Source organism: Protopterus annectens, chromosome 1.part2 (assembly GCF_019279795.1).
Source record: "Protopterus annectens isolate FY-2018-M chromosome 1.part2, PAN1.0, whole genome shotgun sequence".
NCBI lineage: Eukaryota > Metazoa > Chordata > Ceratodontiformes > Protopteridae > Protopterus > Protopterus annectens.
The window spans coordinates 1,178,397,234-1,178,412,296 of NC_056727.1; the positions used below are offsets into that span (position 1 = coordinate 1,178,397,234).

General features: G+C 42.6%; 1 protein-coding gene across 1 annotated transcript in view; it reads left to right on the forward strand.

Moving 5' to 3' along the window:
• Positions 1-15,063, forward strand: part of LOC122792440 (vomeronasal type-2 receptor 1-like) — a 250,190-nt gene that overhangs the window by 112,922 nt on the left and 122,205 nt on the right. The gene's annotated exons all lie outside the window — the stretch shown is intronic.

Sequence of the window (15,063 nt, forward strand, 5' to 3'; positions counted from 1 at the left end):
CCCTTTCGTCTTCCTTGCAATGCTCCTGAAAAGGTTTCTTAAACAAAAATGGTGTCATGATTGATCAGTGTTGCACTCTTTATGACACACAGTGCTTCTTTTGTTTTCCATTTAGACAGCATATCTTTCAAGAAGAGCTGATGTCCCTTCCATCTCCACACTTATTTCTGTATGTGTTCAAGTTGATGGCCATACCTGGCTTGCTAAACACACAAAGCTGAGACCATTCAGTATGGTGTCTGTTGATATGTCCAGATTGCCGTACACTGCTATGATACACTGCCATGGCCAACACATTTACTGTAGTGCCCCATGGCAACACATTAATTCCTGGCCATTGCAGGAGCTGTGTGCATGTGTGGACTGTGAGACCTGCAGTCACACCAGCAGTGCTGCACCCAGCCCTCTCCTGTAGCACACTGCCAGTCTTCAGTACTGGCTGCCTGCACATTTGTCCAGCTTGGACAGGACTGTGACACCTAATGAGATGATAGGTTTCTCATCTTGGATACTGTGGAAGAACTGACACAGGTGATTTTGGGACAGAAGGGTTCTACATGTTGAACAGTACATGCAACCTGTCTGTGCAATGTAACCCTCTGCAGTTGGCATACATAAGCCTTTGTCCAGCAGACAATGGGGCTAATGATATATTTTGATAACTTATCTCATGCTTATTATGTGCCTTTACATACATCAACAGCTTGGGTGAGACCAGATGTCCCCAACTATAGATTTGCTGAACATATTGCTGGTGCCATTCCATAGCAGGATCCTGTGCTTTCCATGGTTCTATGTTGGTACCAGTGCATATGGCATGTGTGACTATAGCAGCAACAAAAATGCACCCTTGATATGCAAGCTGTGACATCAGTCTCTATAAAGCAATTTTAGCAAGGGCCTGTAAGACTATATGAAATGTGTGCTGTGCATGTTATGACATTGTGAATGGCCTAAAGATGCATAAATGAATTCTAGACTTGAAGTACTATGTACACAGTTTATGCAATGTACCTCTTGTACTATTTCAAACTACCCAAAGCAATATCACTTGCTCCTTCTTCTTCATATGACTCTGTGTATATTGCACATGGATAGGTCATGGGAACATATAGAACTTCCACATTTAGACACATATTAATCTCACAGAAGATCCGCAGGACTCTGTCTTGATATCACTGCTTGGACACATACAGTCTACTGATGGTGCTTCCTGTAGTTTATATCCCTCTGTTTGGCATCCTGGTGCATGTCTCAGTCACATCTGTCATATACCAAATGTTGATTTGTTATGAACTGCCATTCTGCAATGACATGTTGAACAGCATGGCATAGAGCAGGAATATCCATACAACTTTGATTAGTGCATACAATAGCTCATCCTTGAGCCATCCTAAAATAGGAGCTGCCCCTTCAGGGTATCAAAATTCTGCCAGTTTCTGTGTTTGTGTGACAGCTCAGATGTGCATGTTCTCAGAGTATATTAAGATATGGTTCATCCTCCATTACTATTGCATGTTAAAATTGTTTGTAGTCTGGCACACCATACATACCCATGGAACTTATTTATTTACCTATCCATGTATTCATTTTTCCTTTGACTAGGTAACTAAATTGGTCCTTGAACGCTTTCCAGCCATGTACTAGGTGCAATTGTAGAATTTGTTATGGAGGTAGCAATTACATTACATAGATATTTTTGAAATTATTGTACTAGACTTAGTTTACATCTCAAAAACTATTAAACAGATCATTTTGAAATGATTGAGACAGAGCTAGTTTATATTCTATCATAATAAAGGTTATACTTCATAGAAAGAGCTACATGGCAAATGTAATGCCGTATGCAGAGATTGAATGTTTCATGTAATGCACATTTCTACCAATTCATGGGAATAATATAGTTTTACATAATTGTTGATGAATGTTTCTCTGTACACAGTTGTTAATAGCTTTGCTGTAATGCACAGAGTAGGGTATTAGGATTATCGTACAGGGCCATCTTGGTATTCCCATGGAGACAGGACACTGATCAGTAGCGTTTGAATTAGGATTTGGAGATGGAGCTGAGAAGAGGTAGAGCCTAACACTTGTAAAGAAGTTGAGTAAATGGACAGCATGACACTTCTAGGGAGGGAATGGTGATAAGTGGGTAGCTTTGGTCATCATACACATTTCCTATGTACTCATTAGATTCAATTTAATTACAAGTTAAGTGTAACTTCCTGCTTGTATTTATATACTTACAAAGATTGACCAACCATCTGAGCAGTCCTAGAGCTGTTAATGCATTAATGAGTTGTTAATTTACAGTAGAGGCTAATGGCTGTGGATAGCAGCAAAGGAAAAGATGTATCCTTTGTCTAGAAAACAGGAGGATTTGTAGTTTTCCCTTAGGAGCTCCAGATTTTGTTTCTAAAATGTGAGTATGCTGTTTTGTTCTTGAGCTCTGCGGATAGCTAATTCCATTTAGAAAGGTATGGAAAACCCCTTTCCTCATTGGAGACTGCAAAGGTTTGTATATGTGAGGTCAAAACATTATTTTCCTGATTTCTGAAAGAGAGTAGGGATTATGCAGAATTTTAAAGATAAGTGAAGATAAAAGGTGAATGGAACAAGCTGTTACTGGGAGTCGAGCTGGCTTTTTGCAAAGTTAAATAGTGCTACTCCTGTTTCAGGGACAGGCTGATAAACCTTCACATAGAGTTTAGTGATGACATAGTACAATGCTTTTTATGGAGAATTCTTGATACAGGTAATTCATCTGCAAAATGTAGGCATCCTTGAAACTTCCATGATGTTTTCAGTAGACGTTTGTGACTATACCTTCAGCACTGTGCACAAAGTGAATGTTAATGGAAACAAACTAATAGTCGGTACAATCAAGTTATACACATTATTACATGCAGGTTGTCAATCAGTAAACAGCAGTTTAAGTGAGGTAAGGAAGATTGTGATTGACCTAATTTTATGTATAAAAGACCCACTAACAGCAGTTGTTATAAAGATAGGCCCCAGGCTAAGTCACTCAGTATTAACACCAAGGGTGCACATTTCTGTTATTCATACACATTTTGCAGAAAGATATGTGAATCCCTGATATTCATGCGCATTTTGCCATTACATCTGTAATAGCAGCACATTTCAGCATTTTGTAAGAGGAAGAATATTTACCTTTAATATACATGTAAGTTGTACTGCTAAGAATCTGATTTATTTAGCAGCATGTGTAAAATGTTTTGTGTCTATGTTGGGAAATCAAACCATAGGCTGAAAGGTAGAATTTGCTCACATTATTCAGAAATAAGATGCCAAGTTCTGACTAATGCTTAAGTGAAACATGCATAAAAATGGTGTAGCACATTCATCTGCAGTAGCATAGCTAGGGCGCGGTGACAAGGGCAGCTGCCCATGCCACAAAATGTTTGGGGGGGGGTGTGACTGACCAGCCAATCCTGATCTTTCATTAATACTGGTATTGCATTTGTGGCCAAATCTGAGTGCGATAGGACTCTGCATGGTCTAAAAGTAAAAAAAAAAAATGTTCTAGCTAAAACCTGAGTTCTGTAGCACTTTACCACTCCATGAAGGCAGGGTATAAACTGTGGTAAATGTGTGCAACATTTGCAGCAGTTTGCTACAGTTTAAAAAGGATAACTTTTTTTTAACAAACGCTTAAGAGCTGTAGCACTCTGAGCATGCAGGGTATAAAGTGTAGCAACTGTTTGTTACAGTTTAAAAGAAATTATGTTGAAAGAGAGTTGGGGCAGGGCACAGAAATGGGACCTGAATGCATGGGGCAGGAGGGGGCGACATGTCATGCAGCTGCCACCTGGTTGATGTGCTAGAGAAGGAACGTCCATTTTTTTTTTTTTGCTCTTAGAATGAAATGGAAGAGCTGTGGGGAGGGGGTCACAGGTAATAAGCCGATCACGTATAATATATATATATTTTTTTTTTGCTCTTCACTTAAATAGTGGAGGGAGTAGGGTGCTGGTTCACATTAATTTTTCTTATTTTTATTGAGAAAGTGATGGTAAGCTGTAGAGATGGGGATATTAGTTCTTGGACTGATTATCAGAAATACCATTAGATCACACTACTTCAGACTGGCAAGCATGCAGGAAGAACTGAACAGTACTGTCAGCAACAAACTGGTTATCTTCTACTCTCTGTGGGAGCTCATTACAGCTGTTAGTGCTGCCAGCCATGAGGAGCATGGCTGCCTTGAGCTGCATGGCCTACCCTCCCCTTGGCAGCATTTTCCTTGCAGGCTTGAACTTCACAGGTGCTTCACCTAGTGCTCTCTCAGGGTGTCACCCAATCTGTAAGTCAGTGCCAAAACCCTTCCCCTCACGATTGGCAGCTCACCCCCATCCTCTCCCTTGCTCCCTTCAGTTTAGTTGATTAAGGACACATCTGAGCACCAGTTTCAGCTGTATTCCAATCTGTCAGATTCTGAATCTGAGCTGTTCAAGTATTTAGGCAGTACACTGCATTTTGCTGGTCTGTACTGGTGATACTTCTATATGGATTAGGGTTCTTTTGTTAAGTAGCATTTAAAGATTTCATGTAATGGGAGTTTGTGAGCATATTATGCATTCTTTTATCTTACTGTTCTGCTAATGTCATGTTACAAGTATGTTTATGATTTGTTTGACAGTGTCAGATTTTCATATGTGCAAGGTATGGATTTTACTGTGTTCAAGATCAGAAGTGCAAAGCCACCATTGTGACTTACTTAAAGCCTGCAAATAGTAGATTAATACATTTTTGCATCTGACAAAATGGACACATGACAGCTCATGAAAAGCATGTATTATGTAGAACAGACAAGCCAATGGCCAAATATAAGGCCATTGGCATTAAAAGCAACATAATTGTTGTAAAAATAAAACTTTTATTTTTTTTGGCCGATCTCGTCCTTTTAAGCTAAGGGCAGCAGTGTGCAAACATGGGGGTGCCAAAAATAAAAAAAAGGGAAAAACTGCCATTTAACAGAAAGATGCATTCTGCCATTATAGTCAATGGCAGGCAGAATGTAAACAAGACAAGGGAGCACTGGTTGCCAAGGGGAAAGGATGTGCTTGGGAATTGTAACTGTGGACCTGCACAGTGGGGTGTGCAAATGAAGGGACCTATACTGAGACACAGATTTCTACCTACTGGAAGCCTGCACCTAATCGTGCAGGTGCAGGAATAGGGAACCATGTAGGCAGGACATGAGGATGACTTCAGTAGGGGGTACAACATGCTTGGTGTAATCTTATTGGAGCCCTGCAGCCCGTGTTTGCTCTTAGCTAAGCAGAAGTAAGGAAGGGGGGTGTGTCTCACATTGTTGAGCACTGTTTTCCCTGCCTAAATGGATGCGCACTCTGCGCACCGGGTTTTAAACAAAAAAAAAAAAAGAAAAACAGGAAATAGCAACTCAGTTTACATGTGAGCACTGGGCATGCGTGGCACACCTCGGGGCTTAAACAGGAAGGCAATGGGAAGGGAAAACAGCAGTAGGAAGGTAATCAAGGAGAACTAGCATAGCTGGGAAGTGAAATGTATAAGGATCAGCCAATTACACTGGCAGCAGCCCAGCCCAGCACACCACGATAAACTATGCAAACCCCTTTCACTCTGGTTTTTCCCACAAACTCTACACCACCAGTGTACACAGACGGGGACATTTTACCTGACAAAACTAACAAAATGATAGGTGCTGCTGTCACTCTCATACATCAATATATGCAAGAGGCTGAGGGTGGTGAGAATGTGAATCCTGATGACCATCCCACAGTGAGGAGGAGAGTGTACAGACCCATGGTAACTTACCAGGGCCTACATGAGCTGGAGATAGTGGAGCACTATAGGGTGGACAGCGACATTCTACAGCAAACTGTTGAGCTGTACCAGCCCCACCTCACACATAGAACCAACAGAGGAGAACCCATCCCAGTGGATACCAAGGTATGTGTAGGCTTAAGAATGCTAGACACTGGTACCTTCCAAAGGACAACTGGGGGATATCATGGAGATCTCACAGGCATCAGCATCCAGGGTACTCCACCTGTTCCTTGATGCCATGTCAGCACATGCCGGTGAGCACATATATTTCCTCAACACCCATGAAGCGTTGACTAGCAGTATGCGTCCCTTCCACCAAATAGCAGAATACTCTGAGGTAGTGGGTGCAATAGACTGCACAGACATACACATCAAAGCACCATCCAACGAGTGGGGTAGGGTCTATATAAACCACAAGGGCTTCCCCTCCATCAACTGCCAGATCGTGTGCGATGCCTAGGCATTATCTTGAATGTATGTGCTAGCAGCCCTGGAAGCTATCATGACTTCCACATCTGTGATATGACACAGCTGTACCAGTCATTTGCCAGTGGGGACATCCCATATGGCCACCTAGTGGGGGATTCTGGCTATGCAGATGACACCCTTCAGAAATGCACACACATCTGAACACGAACTCCATAATGAGGTATACGCACAAACCAAAATCATAATAGAGCATGTGTTTGTGATGCTCAAGTCACGGTTTTGCTGCCTGGACATATCCAGTGGAGCCTTGCAGTACTCTCCAGCTACATGTACACAAATTTTCATAGTATGTGCCATGCTACACAATATGATCCTGCGGAAACAGCTACAACAGGAACAACATGGAGCAAGGCCACAAAGCCCCCCACCATTGCCAAGGTCATCACAGGCACAGAGGGACTTGGAGGAGGGACCACTTAAGCCTGCTCATTTAGGCAGAAGGAGACATGCCCAGTATGTCCAGGCCTTGCCAAAGAGGCAATGCATAGCACATACACTGACACAGTAGGGAACCAGGGAATTACACCTCTCTCTCTGACTCACACATACTGTAAAAGGGATGCCAAACATGACACTACCTGTGCTTTAACATGTATAGGGAGTGTACTATGTGCATTCGACATAGTCAGCCCTCCAGCACCATCCTCAATACTGGCCCAGCCACAAGGTAGGTCACTCTTCCTATCAATTACTGAATGGAGTAGTATGTTCTGATAGTTGTATCTATGGTATGGATGTGAGCATGCAAGGGAATCGGGTGGCTGAATGGGATGGCAGCAGATACTGGACACCTATATGGGCAGCATGAAATCCATAACAAATACTGGTGTCAACACACTAAGCAGTACTAGACAAGGTGACCTATCCCACTGCAGTACATATGGTGGCCTAAATGTGTGTTCATAGAACACACACATGGATGTCAGTGAGGCTCACATACCCACCAACAGCCTCAGCCAGCAGGACATGTGTAGATAACCATAACGTAAGGCTGTGCTAAGGCCTCCAATTGATGGCAATGGTGAACAGCTCCCCTCCAGACCTACACAGACAGACTGCAACAGGTCTGGCAGTTGTATGTTAGTTCTGAAGGGTAAGAAGTCTGAAACTGAAATGTATGTCAATAAAACCTAAGATCTGTACTCCACTGATATGCCTCCAGTCTGCATGATAGGTCAGAATACAAAATGATGTGGAAGCCAACAGAGTACCTGATATACCAATACAGTCATAGCACAGTTTAAAGTTGCCAGATGTGCTCCCCCCCCCAAAGTAACATGTAAGAGAGAGGAATAGTATCAGTGGAGCACAGATTATCCGAGCTGGCCCAATCTACAGGATAAATTGTTGCATGTGTACAATATGCAGGGGTCTGTGTGTTAGGTGTTATGTGTTCAATATTGTCTGGAAGTGTTCAGCATGTAGGCATGGAGGGTTGTCTCTCAGTGGCCTATGGGCAGTACTGTGGTTGACAGGGCCATGTTCTGACAACTGCAGTGCCAACCACAATGCTTCTCAGAAATACCCATGTCAGCAGTCGTCCATACTCACTGTCCAGATGTCAACATCTGTCACCATCTGAATGATGGACATGCCATGAATGTGGGCCCATACATACACACAGTACACAGGTGGAAGTACCCTAGACAGAGTGCATACAATTTAACTGTCATCTGCACACAACATTGGAATTGTACAGACAGGTTAGCAGCACATTAGTTGTCTGTGTAGTATGGAATACTGATGTAGTCTGGCCAATCACTGGCAGACCACAAAATGTACAGTTATGAAGTAATGAGAGACTGCCTATGTCCCTTCACAACGCAGCATAAGGGGAATTTCCCAGGTATATATGTGAGTCAGCTGCAAGTATCTTCCATATCACACAAGCACTCAGCTCACCCCACCGTCAGCCACAGGTTTATCACAGGCCATATCCTTGCTGTTGGGAACGTACAGTATGAAACCACTTCTGTATGGGAATACCCACAGAATGCAGCATGCTGAAGAGCTGTCCTATGCAGGCATGCCCCTAGCTGTAAGCAGAACCCTGCCTGCATCCACACCAATGGATCAATATGGACAGGAACTATTGGCATTAACACCTTGCATACTTACTCTGTCACCCCAGGGGAATCCACTGGCTCACAGCCTGGGAATGTAGGAGTGACAGAATGCAGCGGCCTGCTACAGATGGCCTGCATCACTACCTCACCTGTAGTGCCAATGTATGGTATCTCATGAGATCACAACTAACAACCTAACACAGTCAACAGAACACAAATGGAAAGCCATGTTGACAAATCCCAGTAGCATGCCCCCATGTCCCACTGCATGAACTGTGGACCAATCCATTAACACTGCTGGGATGAAGGGTCAACTATAAGGATACTTCTCAGATATCGCTTGCATAATGTGAGGAAGAGGATAGAATAACAGAGTGGGCGGGTGTGTAGACACATGGACGTCATGGAGTGTGTAAAGTCTGAAACTCTGATATTTGCCCATATAACACCTGCCTGCAAACCCAGTAATGGGTGGCTACAAACCCACTCATAAACCACAATGTGAAGGGGAACTGACCAGATATATGAGCCCTGCCTCTGGGTAACCTGGGTGAATCTGTACAGCTGAGAGGTATGGCCACAGCAGGATATGGCCATTCTGTTAAGTCAATATATGTACAAGAAGGGGCTCCTCAGACACCATAGTACCAAGGTGCTGGACCATTTACACAGACCCATCAGCAAGTGTCTGTAGCTACCAATCCAGAATGGCAGGAGTGTACAAGAATGTGTAGACTGTGGACCACAATACTGGACTCCGCTTCATTCATCTCATATTTCCCAGTAAATAACTGTGAGAAAATAATTATATCTGTCATAATACATCACAGTGTAAAACAGTACATATGTCAGAATATCTCTGCTAACACCAACCATGTAACACAAGCAGCACAGACAGCAGTAGTTACAGTATTCTGCAATCTGTCACCAATTGTGACTCCATATTGTCAACCTATCTACAGATTTCCTGCAGAAACAGGTTGATAGCTTTATGTGTAGAACACCAAACCCTGGACTGGAGTACAAACCTACCTGGAATTAATTCACACACTCAATACAGACGGTCATACTGGGCATGCTCCTACACTTAGATAAGTGAAGTCCATGTCTGACAACACAGTGGACTATACATATCTGTCATTCGCAGATGTCTGTGCACACATACCAAATTGTACACCATTCATACTTCACATACATTGGATAGGAATACTCACCCATATTCAAGGCCAACACACTATAATATGTCAAACATACACACACACACACACACACACACACACACACACACACACACACACACACACACACACACACACACACACACGTGGGTAAGAGAGAGACAGACAGTGACAAAGAGAATTTCATTATGAGGCTTATCCCACCCACTACACATCCATTTGGCTGATATCACATGATGTGCTGATGTCAATCACTATACACATTCCTTTTGGTAGCCCTCAGCCTTATAGTGTCTGTGGTGCTTGTGATAACTGTGTGACATAATAGTACACATCAGTATTCATGTAGCATTTGTATACTCAGTCCTGTCAAATTTAAAGTTGTGTGTGATTGAGTGTGTTTATGTGTTTCCAGAGGAATGATTTATGGCCCATTCACATACACTGCACTTCCCATTGCCCATGTTAGCACTCCTGCTGATGTCACTCACCTTGAAATTAACCATCAACCAAGTCTCACTCCTATAAGCTCTGTGGCACTTGTGATAACTGTGTGATACTGTAGTGTAGCAAACTAGTTAGGTAGGAGTTCAAATCCTGGTCCTGGCAGTGTGTGCGTGTGTGTGTGTGTGTGTGTGTGTGTGTGTGTGTGTGTGTGTGTGTGTGTGTGTGTGTGTGGAGATGAATAATTTTGAGGCCATTCATACCACTACACCTGCCATTGGCCTACTTTAGCACACCTGCTGATGTCAGTCACCTTGAAATAACCCTTTGGCCAAATCTCAGCTCTATAAGCTCTGTGGTGCTCATAATAACTACGTAATACTGGAGTGTAGCAACCTAGTTAGGTAGGAGTTCTAATCCTAGTCATGGCAACTGTGAGAGTGTGTTTTTGTTGACACCTGATTTTGTGGTCATTCACACTTCCTACACTTCCCTCTCCCCTCCTTTAGCACTGCAGCTGATGTCACTCACCTTCAAAGATACCTTTGGACAGCTTTCCAACATATAAGCTCCGTGATGCCTGCAATAACTGCATAACACTGTAGTACCAATACATAGCTAGGTAGGGGTTTGAAAGACAGTACTGGCAAGTGAGGGTGTGTGTGTGTGTGTGTGTGTGTGCGTGTGTGTGTGTGTGTGTGTGTGCGTGTGTGTGTGTGTGTCAGCAGTATCCTGTGTGGGTGTTGGTGTAATTGTGTAATAACAGGATCCATTACAGGGTGGGTTTTCCTGCATTTTCATATTGAGGACCCATATGTCCCAATGTCACATTACAAGGCCAACAGTTGTCAAACACCATAGAGGTTGTTATAGACAATCCACAGCCATAAATGTATATATAGGCAACCATTATAATACCCAGAGATCTCTCTCCACCCACAGATCATACACAAACATGCTTGGCTCTTTCTCTCATCCTTTCTTTCTTTCCCTCTGTGTGTGTCTCTCTCTCTCTCTCTCCACCTCTCTGGTAGATGTGGAAAAATGCATCTGTTTTGCATAGGCAGGAGCTCGGCATTTGTAGGTAATGCTCATGATCAGCTGATGGCCTGTGCACAAATTGGAGTCCTCCACCTGCTAAGTGCATGTGGAACAGCTGTGGTATCATTCCTATAGCCAATTGCATGGAAACACAGTCCTATAAGTAAGCACTGCAAGTGGGTGTTAGCCCTTCTCCTTCATTGTGAGCAGGACTTCATGTGTGTGTGACAAACAGCATTACAGAGGGTAGTTGGAAATACCTCTTACAACAAACAGGCAGACAGGCCAACAAACTGGAGGGGGATGTTCCAGGCATGGGGGCAGAATGTAAGTGTTGCTGTTCTGCATTTGAAGTAATGTTGGTTTAACAGGGTTTGTGTGGATATGGCTGTTCTGCATGATGTAAAGTCTGGCATGACATGCATCTGGAGCATTTCTCCCCGGGCCTCCGCTGAAAACAGGCTCTGTGGAACCTAGTCGGACATTCCCGGTCAACAAATGTTAAATAAATAAAAAAAATAAAAATGTGGTTGAGAAAACTCTCACCTGTAGGGCTATCTGCAGACTGACCAGAGTTTGGAGTATTAGATTTGGTGTGTTACTCACACATTTTCTGTCTTTATAAGTGCAGTAGCATATTCTGATGATTTTATTCAGTAAATGGTAACATCCATGTGTGTTACTGACTTCATATCCCTCAGAAGAGATATGTCACAACAAACACTGTTACACCAGCAATGTTGTCAGTTTATAACTGCAATATGTCAATATTGGCCCTGTGTTTGTGCCTCTGTCCCCCAAGTCTGTCATCCTTTGTTCATATGTCATGCAGTAACAGGTGGATATGTACAGCATACCATTATTTACTGACATAATTCCTGATATCAAGCCAGTGATATATCAGACTGCCAGACATGTAATGTATAGGAGGCCTAATATTTGAGAACAAAACCTGGACATTCTGATGTAGTCTGTACAGTAGTGAGGTGTGTGTACTTATGGTGATTGTTGACATTGTGTCTGCATTATGTAGCCATGTATTGTGATTATGTTATTTGGCCTGTGTACAGACTGGGGTAGATGTCAATGTTCTTGTTCCTGTTCTATCCGATGTTACATGCTGCTCCTGTTTCTGATACCCTATCAGCCTTTATGTTTGTAGGGCCAGACTGAGACATGTCCCATACCACAGTCAGACATCAGACTACACTGTGAATTGGGCCAGTATATGTAGGGTTAGTCTGTGAGTGGTAAACATGATGATGACTGTTGTTCACACAGTCCATATACTATATTATTACTTAGGTTTACCATTATGTGACTGTGACTGTGTTGAGATTGCTTGTGGGTATGCACTTTCACACTGGTGTCTGTTACTCTGTGCTGTTACATGCCTGTAGTGCCTGCTATATTTGCAATTACATGTGTATTCCCCCATAGGTAAATTGGGTTAGTGTTGTGGCAGTCTGCCTGTAGTTTGCACAGTGCTTGGTGACATGCCTAGCAGCTCAGTATATTTACCCTAATGTGATGTTATGTCCAGATATTTGTCAGATGTACTGTTGCCTGGCCACCATAAGTGTTGTGTATTTCTGAAAAGGCAGTGGGATGCTGTGAAGATGTATGTCACTAACTAGTGGGAACTACATGTGCTTGGGACCTCTGCTCCTCTGGTTAATATGTGTTAGGACAGACATGAGTGGGAGAATGCATCAACTGTGTGAGCTTATCTAATCCAGTATGTGTGATATATCCCATTTTCATGGCTTTAAACATCCCCTTTGTCAGAAATGTTCCACATTTCTTGCACTAAGGAGTTCTGTGTATACCTCCTGAATGACCAGATTGTTTCAGACTGTCCATGTTAGTTGCTCATATTTCTTCTGTATTCCACAGAATCGTTACTGTGATTTGTGTGGTATTTCACTATGATGATTTTATGATGTCTTCCAGTAACTGGTAGCATACATGTCAATTTCAGAAGAGCCTTCCTTCACAACATGCATGTTGACACAACCCCTGTCACTGTAGCAACATTCTACATTTATAACTGCAATACATACATTACCTTCCCTTGCACTAAGAGGTTGAGAGTTGTGGTGCTGAAGTATGACTCCACTGCATGTCATGGGAATATGTTATACACACACACACACACACACACATATATATCTATCTATATATATATATATATATATATATATATATATATATATATACATATATATGTATATACACACTACACACACACACACACACACACACACACACACACATATATATATATATATATATATATATATATATATATATATATATATATATGGGTCTACTTCATTTGCCCTAACTTCCGATTGACCGACACCCATTTGCCCAACACCAAATTACCGAACTTTCATTTGACCGACACTTCATTTGACTGACAAGTATTATTGGCAAGTAAATGGGATATGCTCCCTTCCCCACTGTAGTGCGACCCTGGAGTTAGAATATATAGTTAGGGGGGGTATGGCGGGCGAAGCCCCACACTTAATTTCATATTATATTGTTTAGTTTTGCTTTAATATTGCTTAGTAAAACAAAAGTAAGTTGGGGGCTTTGCCCCCCACACCCCCTATTGTGGGGGGGCTATGCCCCCCACACCCCCCTAACTATATATTCTAACTCCAGGGTTGCACTACAGTGGGGAAAGGGGCATATCCCATTTACTTGCCAATAATACTTGTCGGTCAAATGAAGTGTCGGTCAAATGAAATTTCGGTCAAATGGGGTCGGGCAAATGGGTGTCGGTCAATCGGAAGTTAGGGCAAATGAAGTAGATCCATATATACTAGGCATAAATTCCTAGAACTACGCAATAGAACCAAAAAGCTTATAAAACAGGACAAAATCCAATACTACCAGTCTGCCCTTACCTCCTCCTAACATAACCCCAAACAATTCTGGTCCTCAATAAACTCCATCCTCCACCCAGGTAAAGTAAGTACACCCACTCCTAACTTAACTCACTCCTCCAAAAATATTGCTACCTCTTTCGACAATCACTTTACACAAACCATACTATCACTAGCTAGACAACACAACCCCCCTATAAACTCACACCATCAACTAGAACTAATAATCTCCCAACTAGCTTCTCTTTCTCCTCTTCCTCCCTCCAAAAGAAAATAACTACTAACTAAACTTAAAACCACCAGATTAGCAGCAGACAACCTCCCAGGTGAATACGTTCAACTTGCAGCCTACCCTGTATCACTCTTGATTAACAGATCTCTGTCAGAAAGTAATGTTCCTACACTATGGAAAGTCTCACTCATAATTCTCCTACACAAAGGAGGCCCCTCCACAGATCTAACCAATTACCGCCCCATAGCTATTCTCTTGCCACTCTCCAAAATACTAGAGAGATGCATTCATTCTCAAGTCTCAGATCACCTCCTTGCTAACAACCTCCTCTCCAACACACAACACGGTTTCTGACCTAACCATAGCACCACCACTGCCTTACTCTCTTTCTCTAACACTAGCCTAAAAAATAAAAATGCAGGTTATCCATCCTCAGCTACCTTCCTAGACCTCTCTAAAGCTTTTGACATGGTCCCACACAAACAACTCCTCTCTCTTTTCAATAACCTCTCTTTCTCTCAACCAGTCATCAACTGGCTTCAGAGTTACCTATCTGACCGCCAACAAGCAGTTGTTTGGCAGGACAACCTATCCCCCCAACTACCAGTCTCCATAGGAGTTCCCCAAGGGTCCATCTTGGGACCCCTACTCTTCTCTATTTTCACCAATAATCTAGCCTCAGCCACAACACATGGCACACTTGTACAATACACAGATGACTCAACCATCATCTGCACAGCCCACTCCCTTCCAGAACTGCAAAAAGTGACACAGGAAGCATTTTCTTCTATTGAAACTTGGTTATCTGATGCCCAACTAATACTCAACCCAAACAAAACAAAATTACTAATCTTCCAACACAACAAACTTACCATAGACAGCTC